This window comes from Mytilus galloprovincialis, chromosome 4 (assembly GCF_965363235.1).
Source record: "Mytilus galloprovincialis chromosome 4, xbMytGall1.hap1.1, whole genome shotgun sequence".
Classification (NCBI taxonomy): domain Eukaryota; kingdom Metazoa; phylum Mollusca; class Bivalvia; order Mytilida; family Mytilidae; genus Mytilus; species Mytilus galloprovincialis.
Genome location: NC_134841.1, coordinates 59,663,403 through 59,677,139, shown reverse-complemented (window position 1 = coordinate 59,677,139; position 13,737 = coordinate 59,663,403).

The window sequence follows — 13,737 nt, the reverse complement described above, 5'->3', positions numbered from 1 at the left end:
AAATAGTTCATAGGGTAAAATGCAGTTTTTGGCTCATTTCTCTGTAACCAAAGCATTTAGAGCCAATCTGACAAAGATACAACTGTTCATTAGGCCAATATCTATGTGCCCCCTAAAATTTAAAGACCAATCAGGTTTGGTTTCTTCCCCTGAACTAGTCATTTTTAAGAAAATTTTGTCACTTTTGGTTATTATCTTGAATATTATTATAGTGATAAACTATATACAGCAATCATGCACAACAAAGTAAGATCTACAAATAAGTCGACATAACCAAAATGGTCAATTGACCCCTTAAGGAGTTATTGCCCTTTATAGTCAGTGTTTAACATTTTTCATTAATTTTTGTTAATTTTTACAAAATATTTTCCACTGTAACTACTGGCCCAAGCTCATTATAGAAAAAAATAATTGTCAGCAGCAAGAATGCTCAGTAAAGTAAGATCTACAAACCCACCATCACCAAAACACAACTTTGTCATCAATCCATCTGCGTCCTTTGTTTCTAAGCACATAGACCAAGGTGAGTGACACAGGCTCTTAAGAGTCTCTAGTCGAATTAACCAATTATAAAGAAAGTTAGGTTTCAACTTTCTCAGGCAAAGTTCACCTTATATGGTCTTTGCTACTAACTTTTGTAGGTTCTTTTTGGGTACTAGTATATAGCTCTTCGACTGTTATGGTTTATCTATAACAGTTCTTAGATTAGTTGAAAATAGTTCTTTAATCAAGGCAATCATCGGCATTGTAATATTCGTCTTTGAGCGATCTTAGTGAAGGCACATCTAGAAAGGCGCTACGAACTTATCAAATTTATAAAGTGATGATTTCGATTTTTTGGGATCAATAAATATCATTAATATATTTATCGAACAAATTTAAAACAAGAATATGTAAGAACTTACTATCATTTTTTAAATTGTAAGTGTTTTTTTATTGTAAGACATAGAGGTATGTTAAATCTTGATAAAAATTATCATTGATCTTATCAAGGATTAAGAGCAAAAAGGTTCTATCTGCATTTTTCATAGTTTTGAGAAAATCAAGTTTTAAGTTTTGAAACTATCTGAATATTAAGATTCTCGTCAAAGTGGGTTAATAATTGACACATATGTCAGGAAGATATAGAAATACAACTAAATTCACATTCTTAAATCGGTGATCGACCCCCATACCCCTTAAATATTTTGCACCTTGCATAACTAGGTCAATATATTTTGCCTCACTCTTAAAAGAGGCAGTAGCAGTCCTAATTGGTTTAACCAATGCAATGAGAAAAACTTTTAACTTTTCGATACTTATGATTTAATCAGCAACCTTATGTGTATATTATCTTCATTTTTCGACCTTTTTATATATTACAAAGTTTGTTGATAGTGATACATTTTAGGCGGCGACATTTCCCCTACCACTCATTACATGTAGTTAGAAAATTGAAAGTACTGACTGTTTACACTTGATTGAAGGGAGATTATCTGATTTTATACACGTCAGGTAAATATACGTTTTACCTCGTGATTCTGTTCCATCTAATCGTGGAAAAAAATCACTGTCCAAGTAATAAGAAGACAGGTCAAATATTTCTATGACTGATATTGACCATGTCTAAAATTTCGTTTTCTGTACTGAAGTCAAATACCCAATGTGAACAAAAACGAAGATCATGATTAATTGCTTAATGACTTTTGACGTGGACAATACGCTATATGTATGGACCTGTTCTGATTTTATTGACAAGGAAGAAATCTACCAATATATTCCGGCAGCCACAAAATAGCCAAAACTGATGATTAAACACGTTAAGCACCAAAAAAAAATAAACCAAATAATCTTTAAATGTCAGAAAAGTCGTCCGATCTGTTACCGATTGTGATCATGGCAGGCGATTAATGCATACTGGATGTGCTTATTCTGCCGAAGCACTCGATCGTGTAATTTATGGAATTGATATGATGCACTCTTTTTGTAAGGCCCCGCAAAAAAGTTTTCGGGGCCATATTGTTTTTTCCGTTGCCATCATACCGCTACAAACCATTATACGCAATTTGTTTTATATAGATATTTGGCTACATTTTGGTATGTTAGTTTACCCTGATGGGTTACAGATCAAGTTAAAGTTTCTTTACGCTCTGCTGATTTTTGCCAACAATGGGTTTTGGACTTTGAAAATTACAGTTATAGGTTTCATTTTGTAAATACAGCTGTTTCTCAAACCACGCCTTTTTATGGGAGATTTAGAATATTCATAGATAATTAATTTTGTTTACATACTGGTTCCCAGTTCTGATCTGTAGGTTGTATTTCATAAAGACATAACTTGTGAATGTTACCAGTAAATATACATGTGAATGTTGTTTATATTGAATTGTGTGGTAACCCTACAGTCGAGGTAGCGGTAGTTAAGAAATTAAGAGGGTGTCCATGGAAAAAACAGGCAGTGGATGGCACATGACATATTTTGTTTTCAAAATTTGTTCATCTATTTCATATCACAAATTCATTCTTTCTCAAAGTTAAATTGTGTTTTTATATTAACTGCAACAAATAAAGAGAAAAAAAATACATAGAAAGCACTGAAAATTCATTGAAAAGGGGAGATAACTCTTCATTTTGTACAAAATTTTGTTGCATTGTTAGTGAACTTTAAAATCATTTTCTGAGCCATCCACTGTTGATTCAAAACTATCTTTGACATATATATCCTTTGCATGATATAAACATTGCATTGGAACCAAAAATAGTGGGGAAAAATGATGTTGTGTCACCCATATCATAGGATTTGCCTGATATTTACTTGGACAGCCTCTTCAGTGTTAAATTAAATTGCCGAGTTTAAGTTACATCTGCTTTTAAAAACTAACCTTGCAGAAAAAAAAATGATTGTAAGATCTGCAGTTGCAAGATTTCACCAAATAGGAACATGATAATCGCATGAGAACGAGCTTATTATTGTGAAAGAAAACGGAAAATTAGTCAACATCATCAATTGTATTAACATCTTATATGTATCGCTTGTATGTCTAACGAATCATTAGTAGTTGTTAAGGAAAAATCCAAAGAAGTAATTAATAAAGATACAGAAAAGGTAGATACGTGCTTCAAACTTTCTTCTTATCCTGATGGGGTAGTATACTTTGAAACGGTATTAATTTGGTCATTATATGGAGTTGGAATTCAGCGTGTTGATTTGGAAAAGGGTGATGTTATAACTGTGGTTGAGGAAAAACACATGCCGGTATGGACGTATTTAACAACAGATGGTAAACATTTCTATCATGCAAGAAAAAAAAGTGTTGTAACGTGCTACAAAATGAATGGAGAGAAAATTTGGAAATTTAATGACGACTCAAAAATAAAAAGTCCATACGGGATTACAATTGACAATGATTCTAATATCACCAGACGGGAAACATGATAGACAGCTTCTCTGCTCTAATGATGGAATAAAAAAACCTAGAGGTATATTTTACGATTATCACAAAAGTAGAAAGTATTTATTGGTAGCGAACGAAGAGGGAACTGTTTTCCTTTATTCTGTTTCATAATTTTAAAACTTTTTATATTTATTTATAGAAGAATTAAAGTTGACAAGGCTCTAATTGCAGATCATATATATTTTTAGTACAGATTTAAAAGTTTCCCAATTATCCTCATACCATGATATTTTTACCATTTACAAGTTTTCCTCGCATTTTTTATTCACAACTTGCAAACTTATAGTGTTAATTTATCTACTTATAAGTTTTCCGTAATTGTCATTAATTTTCCAAAACGATTTTAATTAGATATAGTTTGCACTAAAACATTTCAGTTATCATAATTGTTTTTCCCCCGTTTTTTCGTTTAATTTGATAATAACGTGTGATTTTAGAAAAATCTTTGAATGGTTTAATGTGTGGTGATGCTCAACCTCAGACATTGCATTTTATTTATCAAACACATCTTCTAACATTGAGGATATCAATCTACATAAATATCTCTTCAGTGATGCTCGAGGCCAAATTATATAAAAGTTTAAAACTGGAGAGAAAAAATGAGTGATAAAACATGTAAAACCAAACAGGACTAAAAACAATAAAGTAGGGGACCTTATTTATCTGGGTATCGAAAATAGGCAGAATAGAAACAATACTTTGTTCTCAAGTTTTCCAAACCTATCAATTTTAAATAAAATCTATGGCTACCTATATGTAAAAACAAGTTTGGTATATAGAAAGTAATATACATGTTTGTTAGACATCTGCTTGGTCCATATGAACTTGACCTCATTTCATCGGTCAGTGATAGCATTTTGTGATCTTGTTTATTTCTTAGACACTATAATCAATAGTTCAACATTATTTCGCGAAAGATCGTGTCTTTCAGTTAAAATACATTTGGCATTGATATCAGTCTATATAAAAAAAAACAAAATGTGGTATGATTGCCAATGAGACAACTGTCCACAAGAGACCAAAAATGACACAGACATTAACAACTATATTAGGCCACCGTACGGCCTTCAACAATGAGCAAAAACCATACCGCATAGTCAACTATTAAAGGCCCCGATATGACAAAGTAAAACAATTTAAACGTGAAAACTAATGGCCTTATTTATATAAAAAATTAACAAAAAACAAATATGTAACACATAAACAATGGACAACCATTGAATGTCTTCTGTTGATCAGCTTCAATTATTGCAAGTATATATGTTGCTGCTTTAGGTTAGGAATGTAAGGTATATAAGGTGTGCACGTATCCTTGAACGTTTAGTCAATTATCAAATACTGTTTGTAAGACGTATTGGGGTGATTTTCTCTCTGTCTGTCTGGCATGGTTTGTCTGACTCATTGTCAAATATGTTAACGTTTTGTTTAGCGTAGAAAATATGTGGTTCTCGACTCCTAGGAGTCGAGATTAAGAATTGAACGATGGACACTAACGGCGTGAATTTTTCTTGCTACCTGATTGGAAGATATCACGAGACGTGAATAATTAAAATTTATTGATTGGTTAGGACAATCCAAACCAAGTAAATGTCCTTCAATCCCGTAGAGTATCGGATTTGTCGTCTCTATTTTAGCAATTAGATTTTACGTAGGTAACTTTTATCTATAAATAGACGAATCTTCTGTTAAACGATACTACAAGTTCATAACGTGTGACCTCACGTGTGTGGTAAAATTTGTTGATTGATGCACGTGGCTATTCTAGTAAATGAATTAATCTACAAAGCGAGAGCTCTTTCCATTTTCATCAGCTAAGAGTCGAATTTAGCACTTTTTGAAAGGCTATCGCTTGTACAATTTCTAGCAGTGAAATGTCGGCTATTTTTAGGAAAAAGAAAGATAATTGTAATTAAATTAACGATATCACATTTACTGGGTATAATGCGCATTTCGACAACTAAGATTTCTACATAGAATCTTATTGCCGAAATATTTTGAATTTCAAACTTAATATAAAAACAGAAAATTAAGCGGATTGAACCAGAAAAGGCTACAAAAATAAATTAGATAGATACTTGAATAGCAAAAGAAACTAGCAAGACAAAATCTTTAAAACAAACAAGCATGACATGGCAAAAAGGTCAATCAATACCTTATTGAAGTGTTTCCGCTGGAATCAAAATTTTTAAAATGTTTTACGTTTTATATTATCTTGGAAATGTTAAATATAGATACACACTTTGAATCTTTAAATAGCACAAATGATTAGTAAGACAAGATTTATCAGAGGGAGACCATTGATAAGGGTGATTGGCCTCAGTTGACTCTATATGTTCGAATAAATTTGGACATAGTCTATATATAAATAAAAATGATTAGCAAGACGAGATCAATAAAAATAAGATTTTTGGCATGATTTATTTTCTTATTCACAAAATTATATATGAATAAAATTGATAAGCAAGACGAGATCAATAAAAATAAGATTTTTGGCATGATTTATTTTCTTATTCACAATGTTAAAGAAGGTCCACTGTGAAGGAAGCACTTAGAAATATATATATATAGGTAGTCGACATAGATTCGTTCGAGCCTCTATTCTCACAAGACAGCCATACACATTTTTTGACGAAAAGAAGTCTTCATATATCTCGAATGTTATGCCTCCTCAGTACATTTCGATTGCTTGAATAAACAATGTATTCGTTTGCAAATAATTTTAAAATTCGCAACCGATTTAACGACGTAATGGATTTTCTACGAATTTTCGATGATTTGTGAAAATTAAGCGATGGTTTTAAATGCATTATTATTTGCCCTTACTATTGTATCGTATGCCTCTATCCTTATTTTCAAAACTATATAACAACCAAGTATAACCAAATTCTTATTTGAATTACAGTACTAATAATATACCAATAAGATAAAATAGGGAACTACCATGCAAAGATATAGACTTAGTGGTGGTAAAACATGTACAGTTTCTAACTTACAGTATCAAATGCGCTTTCCGACAATTATTGTTTGTTATATAAAGGTACAGGAGCTGATAAGGCCAGAATGTAGTAAAAGTAAAACCAAACTTGAACAAGAAATGCAATACAGAGACATGCATGAGGGATATTCGTATTCCTAATGAATTGCCAAATTTAATTTTTAAAGCAAAGTTTCATAAACCAATATCCGCATTACAATGATAATACTCGGTCAGTACTATTTCCTTCGGAGTTCGGTACTTTTGTTATTTTACTTTTTATACATAATGTTGCCGATTTTTTTTTTGTCAAATGAGATTTAAAGAGTTAGAAATCAAAATGATAAACATGTTCTCTGAAGATGCATTTTCAAATGATTGAATTTAGTTTTGTGTTATCAAAATTGACAACTACATGTACGCTAAAATTTGAATATCTTACTTCATGGTGTACACATTATCACAACACAGTGAACACATGGGTCGATAGTAATCTAGTGACCCCAAACTCGTTACCGGTAGGGGCATCGGTGGTCAAGTGTTTAAGTATTCAAACCATTGCATTACTAGCCTGTTAGTACAGATGGTGCAGGGGCGGATGCAGGAATTTTCGAAAGGGGGGGGTGCTAACCCAGGGCACCCAGGGCAAAGGGGGGGGGGGTGCAAAACATATGTCCCGATACAAATGCATTGATCGGCAAAAATAAAGGGGGGTGCGCACCCCCGGAACCCCCCCCCCCCCCCTGGATCCGCCACTGTGGTGTGAGCTCGAATACCGCACGTGATAGATGCATTCGACTCCAATCTTAATTGACTTGGTTTGCCAGTTTTCCTGAATAAGGATGACGGTTCTCCCCAGGCACTCAGGCTTACTCCACCAATAAACACTAACGGCACCGAAATTAGCCTTTAGTGCTGAACTATTCTGTTAGAAAATTAGTAATTGAACAATTTTCTGAGAACAAACGATTTGCTGCTGAACATATTCAAAACAATATGCCCACGAGAGCTAATGGCGGTAATGTACCACTGTATATAAACCACAAACGAAAATTGTTATATATTTACAAAATAACAAACTGATAAAGATTTCTACAAGAATTCGTGTCATTCCGGGGCATAAAATAGCTGTTTATGTAGTATTGGTTTTGGTTATTGTTGAAGGCCGTACGGTGATCTATAGTTATTTACTTCTATTCTATGTCATTAAGTCATTGGCAACCGGGCCACATCTTCTTATTTTTATAGTAGGTTATGAATGTTCTTGTTTGCCGCTTATCCTGAAACATTGTATAAAAGTACGGTAATCAAACGGTTGATTTTTTTGGTTATTATGCGTCTTGCAAAAGTAACAAAAAATCATTCCTAAGTTATGTCGACAATTTACAATGTAACAGCTGATATTCATCCGAGGAGAAATATTTTTGCTTGTAAATAATGCGCTTGTTTGATTATACTTATTCATTTTGCAAGAATAAATGAAATTAATTAATGTAAAGAACTCGCACCGGTGTAAGAACTTGTAAGCTGATTTTTCCTGCTTCCGCGTTTTCCACGTGAAAGCTATCTTTTTTTTTTTGGTATAATATTTGTTTTATATATTATCTACAATCGGTTTAATACATATTAAGTTCAAAAAATATTTTAAATACACGACAGAAAAATCGTCGTTTCAGGTCATCCATGGATCAAAATGGTTGAATTGTTTTTATGGCAGAATAGATATAACTACAATTCACATGCTAAATATTCGCTTTTGCATTTGTTTGTCGTTTTAATATATGATGTTATTTAAGAGAAAAAATAACCTTCGAAAGAATTATTTTTATTTACGTTTTTTGATGGGATAAATAAGAAGAAATTAACACATGACATTGGTAAAATCTCTTTGTTTTTGCTGTGCTATAATCTGGATAATGCACAGCAAAGGTGTGCATTAACTACCTCGGATATACTGCACAGTTCAAATCTATTTTTACCTTTAGGGGCGGTTCCTAGATTTTGAAAGGGGCGTTATTCTATCAAATTAAAAAAAAATATATCACCGAGTGTAGCGAGACTAAAAACAATATTGACGATTTTAAGGCAAAACACGAGACTTTGTCCAATCCTAGGGTGAACGACATGTTCATCCCCACCCCGAATCCGCCATCTGCCTTGAAATTACGACACAATTGAACTTTGTACAAACATCGTAGTTTCAAAATAGGAAAAAAGAAAGGTTTCTCATTATTCTTTTTTTTTACATCTTAGCTTGAACATAAAATGTTTTATTATATTTTGCGTACAACATAAATCTTAAATCAGTGTTTTAAAGATAGTTAAAACATTTTTTGGTAATTTCCGCCAAAAAAGAAATGTATATAAGAATATCCAAATAAAAGAAATCTGATTTGGATTAGTTTTAGACTCAATGGAATTTATAACGACTTTTTGAATATCTATTCCCCATATTTTTGGATCGAATTTAAAGGGGATTATATTTAAGTTTGTTTGAAAACAGGGAGATCAATCAGACTTCATTTAGATGGACGTGTCTTAAAAATTAGTACAGTAGATACAAAGAAATTTGGGGAAGGGGGGAGTATAACATTGGAAAGAGAAACGTATTTTCTGTTTATTCAACATTAAAAATTTAGGTTATATAACTAACATCTTCCTCGGTCTATCTTTCTCTATTAAAGCATATCATTGATGGAAAGAAATTCAAAAGCAATTAATCTAAACTCAATAACCCTTCCGGTTATGATTTTTTTTTCACACAACGATTTGAAAGTACTCGATTTGTCAAAGTCTTAAACGTCACTTATTAAATAAAAATGGGAATAGATTTAACAGAAACATTAAAAAACAAGAATGTGTCCACAGTACACGGATGCCCCACTCGCACTATCATTTTCTATGTTTAGTGGACCGTGAAATTGGAATAAATTCTCTAATTTGGCATTAAAATTAGAATAATTTATTTATTTATCAAAGGGAACATGTATACTAAGTTTCAAGTTGATTGGACTTCTACTTTATCAAAAACTACCTTGACCAAAAACTTTAACCTGAAATTTGAACTATCATTTTCTATGTTCAGTGAACCTTAAAATTGGGGTCAAAACTCTAATTTGGCATTTAAATTAGACAGATCATATCATAGGGCACATGTATACTAAGTTTCAAGTTGATTGGACTTCAACTTCATCAAAAACTACCTTGACCAAAAACTTTAACCTGAAGCGGGACAGACGGACGAACGAACGGACGAACGAACAGACGGACGGACAGACGGACGGACGAACGGACGCACAGACCAGAAAACATAATGCCCCTCTACTATCGTAGGTGGGGCATAAAAATCGACCATTAAATCGCAATTTTACAATAAGTCTAAACCCCCCAAAAAGTTATCAATTTGAAACTTACCAATGAAAGTCGTATTTCCCCCTTTCTTTACCCTACAATAAACTTTCCTAGCATCCGTGGATTGCGGAACATCGTCCACATCTAAAACGTTCACGTAAATTAATGACGTCATGTGTTAAAACAGTTATTGGCCAATCAAATCGGTATATAGAATTTAATCTGCACAGCTCAGGTGACCCTTATTAACCCGAACGACGTAAACCAATTAGAATGTTTCCGTGCTTTAAAACAAAGTACGGAAAGTATTATCATTTCGAAAAATTGTTTAGTCATAATAATATGAACTTCCCTCTATTGAATATGCATGCTTAGGAGTTCCGTACTTTTGGTACACTTTTTTTTCCTAATTTATGAACAGAATTCGAGAGTGGATGAAATGTTTTGATAAGTCATGAAACCTACTAGTCTTATCATATCATCGGAGGTAACAGTCAAGCAGCAATATCCACCCAGTTCTACAAAATGAGGAAGTATTCAATAAAACGTGTTTTACAAAATATGGCCGATATCAAATTATATATCTTGTTTTTTTAAATTACTTATTCACAAACTATACTCTATAAAAAGAACCTGATTTGACTCATTTAACATATTTGCTTGATGTATTTATTCGCAAAAATATGTGTTAGATTTGACGGGCGTACTTCCAATCAAGACATGATACCTGAATATAAATAAAGGCAACAGTAGTATACCGCTGTTAAAAAATCGTCAAATCTATGGACAAAAAAACAAAATCGGGGAAACAAACAAAAACGGAGGGAAACGCATTAAATATAAGAGGAGAACAACGACACAACATTCAAATGTATCACACATAGCAACGGACTAAGCATTAGACAAAATCCGATGAGAATAACCAATATAACATCAAAACCAAATACATGAATTTGGGATAGACAAGTACCGTGACACGTCTTATAGTAATGTGAATTCACACTCAAATATAGGAGAAAACAAACGACACAACGGAAACACAACGTAAAGATGTTACACACACAGAAACGAACTATGATATAACAATGGCCATTTTCCTGACTTGGTACAGGATATTTTTAAAGAAACAAATGGTGGGTTGAACCTGGTTTTGTGGCATGCCAAACCTCGTACTTTAATGGCATTGTTAAATATAACATTAAAACGACAACATAATAATACAGGACTTCAAAACAAATAAATAGGAGAACGTATTAGGCAAAGAAAAACATGAATAATAGATAACAAAAGGCATCAAGTTTAAAATTCAATACGTCAAAACCGTGCATCGTCCACACAATACTTACCAGTGACGCCCAGATATAAAAGTTTGAAAGTCAAAAAAAGGTACAAAGTTGTACAGCTCTGATGATCAAAAGTTGAAAAAGGTTGTGACAAATACGGCTAGGGTTTTCTGCTTGTGATAATAACATCTTTATTATTTAGAACAATTTATGCTATTGCAAACAGTAAAGTTTATCAAATGAATATAAAAGATTTACATGATAAAACTGACGTCTTAATTAATTACAGAAAACAAAACCCGAATACATAATACATTGAAGACCAACACAGAAAATAGACACACCCGACTTGGTCCAGGCTTCAACGCAAAAAGTCATAAAATGACGTCACATACGAAGTAGTAAAAAGGCACAAAAATTACGTCACGCAGACATTTGAATTTCTGAAACAACACGAAAATGACGTCACATTTGAAAAACTATATCTCAAAAATAAGATAGAAATAGGATTGATTTAAGATTGTAATAGAACTAAATACTGATATTACATTTAAACACAATGCACATTGCAATACTAATTAATAGAAATTAACTATATTAAATATATGTCCGGTTTGTTTTGAATCTAACTTCAATCATACAATATCGTACAGATTACGTTGAACAAAATCAAAACTAATAAATGAAGGTGGTGATTAATTTTCTTTACCATAACACATGAACATAATAGAAAAGACGCAACCAATTTGACAAACTCCGATGAAAATTACAAATATTACAAAGATAACATCAAACTAAATACATGAATTTGGGATAGATAAGTACCGTAACACGTCTTATAGTAATGCGAATTCACACTCAGCAAAACAGTCACAATCGAGAATAAGTCACGTTCGGTAATTAAAAGATTAGACGACGTAATGACAAACCACAATCTACCATGAGGTAAAAAAGTCCTTAGCTAGTTTGGTCAAAGACACATCGTATGGATCAACTAATTCGTGATGGTGTCCATAAAATTTACGGAGTGTCAATTTTAATCTGTCCTCCTCATAACTTTGTTGAAGCAGTTTCTGTGTAAGGAGCACACTTCTGTATATGAAGTCCGTATAGTGTGAACATGCACGAGAATAAAGTATCAATTGTGATATGTAAACACCATACGAAGGGGCAGAGGGTATGTTACTGCTGAGAAATAGGAAATTGATAATTGGGAAGTTGAAATCGTCCCATTTATCATAGATGTTCGTGTGAAGTCGTCCATCTGCGTCAATATTGAGGAAAAGATCAAGGTATGAAGCAGTCCTTCTCGTATCAGTAGTATCTTTAATTTCAAGTTCGCTTGGATATATGATATGTAAGTATTGGGTGAAATATTGGACGTAATTTCCTCCTCTAACTTTTGTTTATGATTTAGCTATTAGAAACTTCATACAGGGGTTTCTAAAAGTAAATACAGTAGATAGCATAATGCATTCGCTTTATTATGAGGGAGATGTCCTTTAAATAAACAATCATAAGTTTGGCGAATATTTTGATCGCATCTGTCTAATTGAACTTAAGAAAAGTTCATGTCTGCTTTCTATTTAACAACTCTAGAAAGACAACTGATGACTAAAATTCAAGACAAATGCAACAACTATTTTGTGCAGGGCTTAATGAAACGAATTCCTGTTACGTTTTCTTAATGGAGAGTAGTATCAATACTTTAAAGTATTTTGAATGGTTTTTATAAATAAAAGTATCAAAATACAAAATATTATTTTAGCATTACTTCCATCGATACTCTTTTACTGATATTTTTATTTATTAATTTTATTATCTCAAATAGATATAAGAAGATGTGGTGTAAGTGCCAATGAAACAACTCGCCATCCAAGTCATAATTTGTAAAAGTAAACCATTATAGCTCAAACCATTCAAATGAGAAAACAAACGATCTAATCTATATAAAAAAGTAGAAACGAGAAACACTTTTGAACCACATTATTAAACGACAACTACAGGAGCAAAGAAAAGCAGCGTGGTTAAACGTTTTAATAGATACCAACATTCACCCTTATCTGAAACAATAGAGTAACATCACAACATAGGAAGACACACTACAAAATATCAATTGAAATGGTTTAACTCAATCAAAAGACATATTAACACTAAACATACTTTATCAGGTGTTTTTTTTACGCATTACCATTTACATAGAAAAAGGCTTATTCGGCAATACATCTTACTTGTAAAGGTAGGAAAGTGGTTGGTTTTTAGATTTACGAAAACAAACGAGAAGCAAAAATGTTTACGCAATATCATTTCAATGACATATACATGATATGTATTTCTAAAAGGAAACATAGAGACATGAATAGTGTCGAAGTGTTTGTGTGCCAGGGAGGAAAACATATGTCTGAAATTCATACTTAAAGTCTAAATACTCACAGACACACATGATATGTATACAAAAGATAAACACCAGCTACACCAAATACCAACACTACATAATTCTTTGAATAGACATTAAAATGTGAATAAACATGTATTATCCTATTGTTTTTAAAGCTTTAGAAAAATATCACAGCGCTCTGCATGATGGCGTCTTTAGGAATTAATATAAGTAGTTACAAAGCTAAAGGGTACATCAAGTGCACGATATTCATCAAAGGTATGAGCACATTCAAACCAGTATTTAGTAATCATCCAT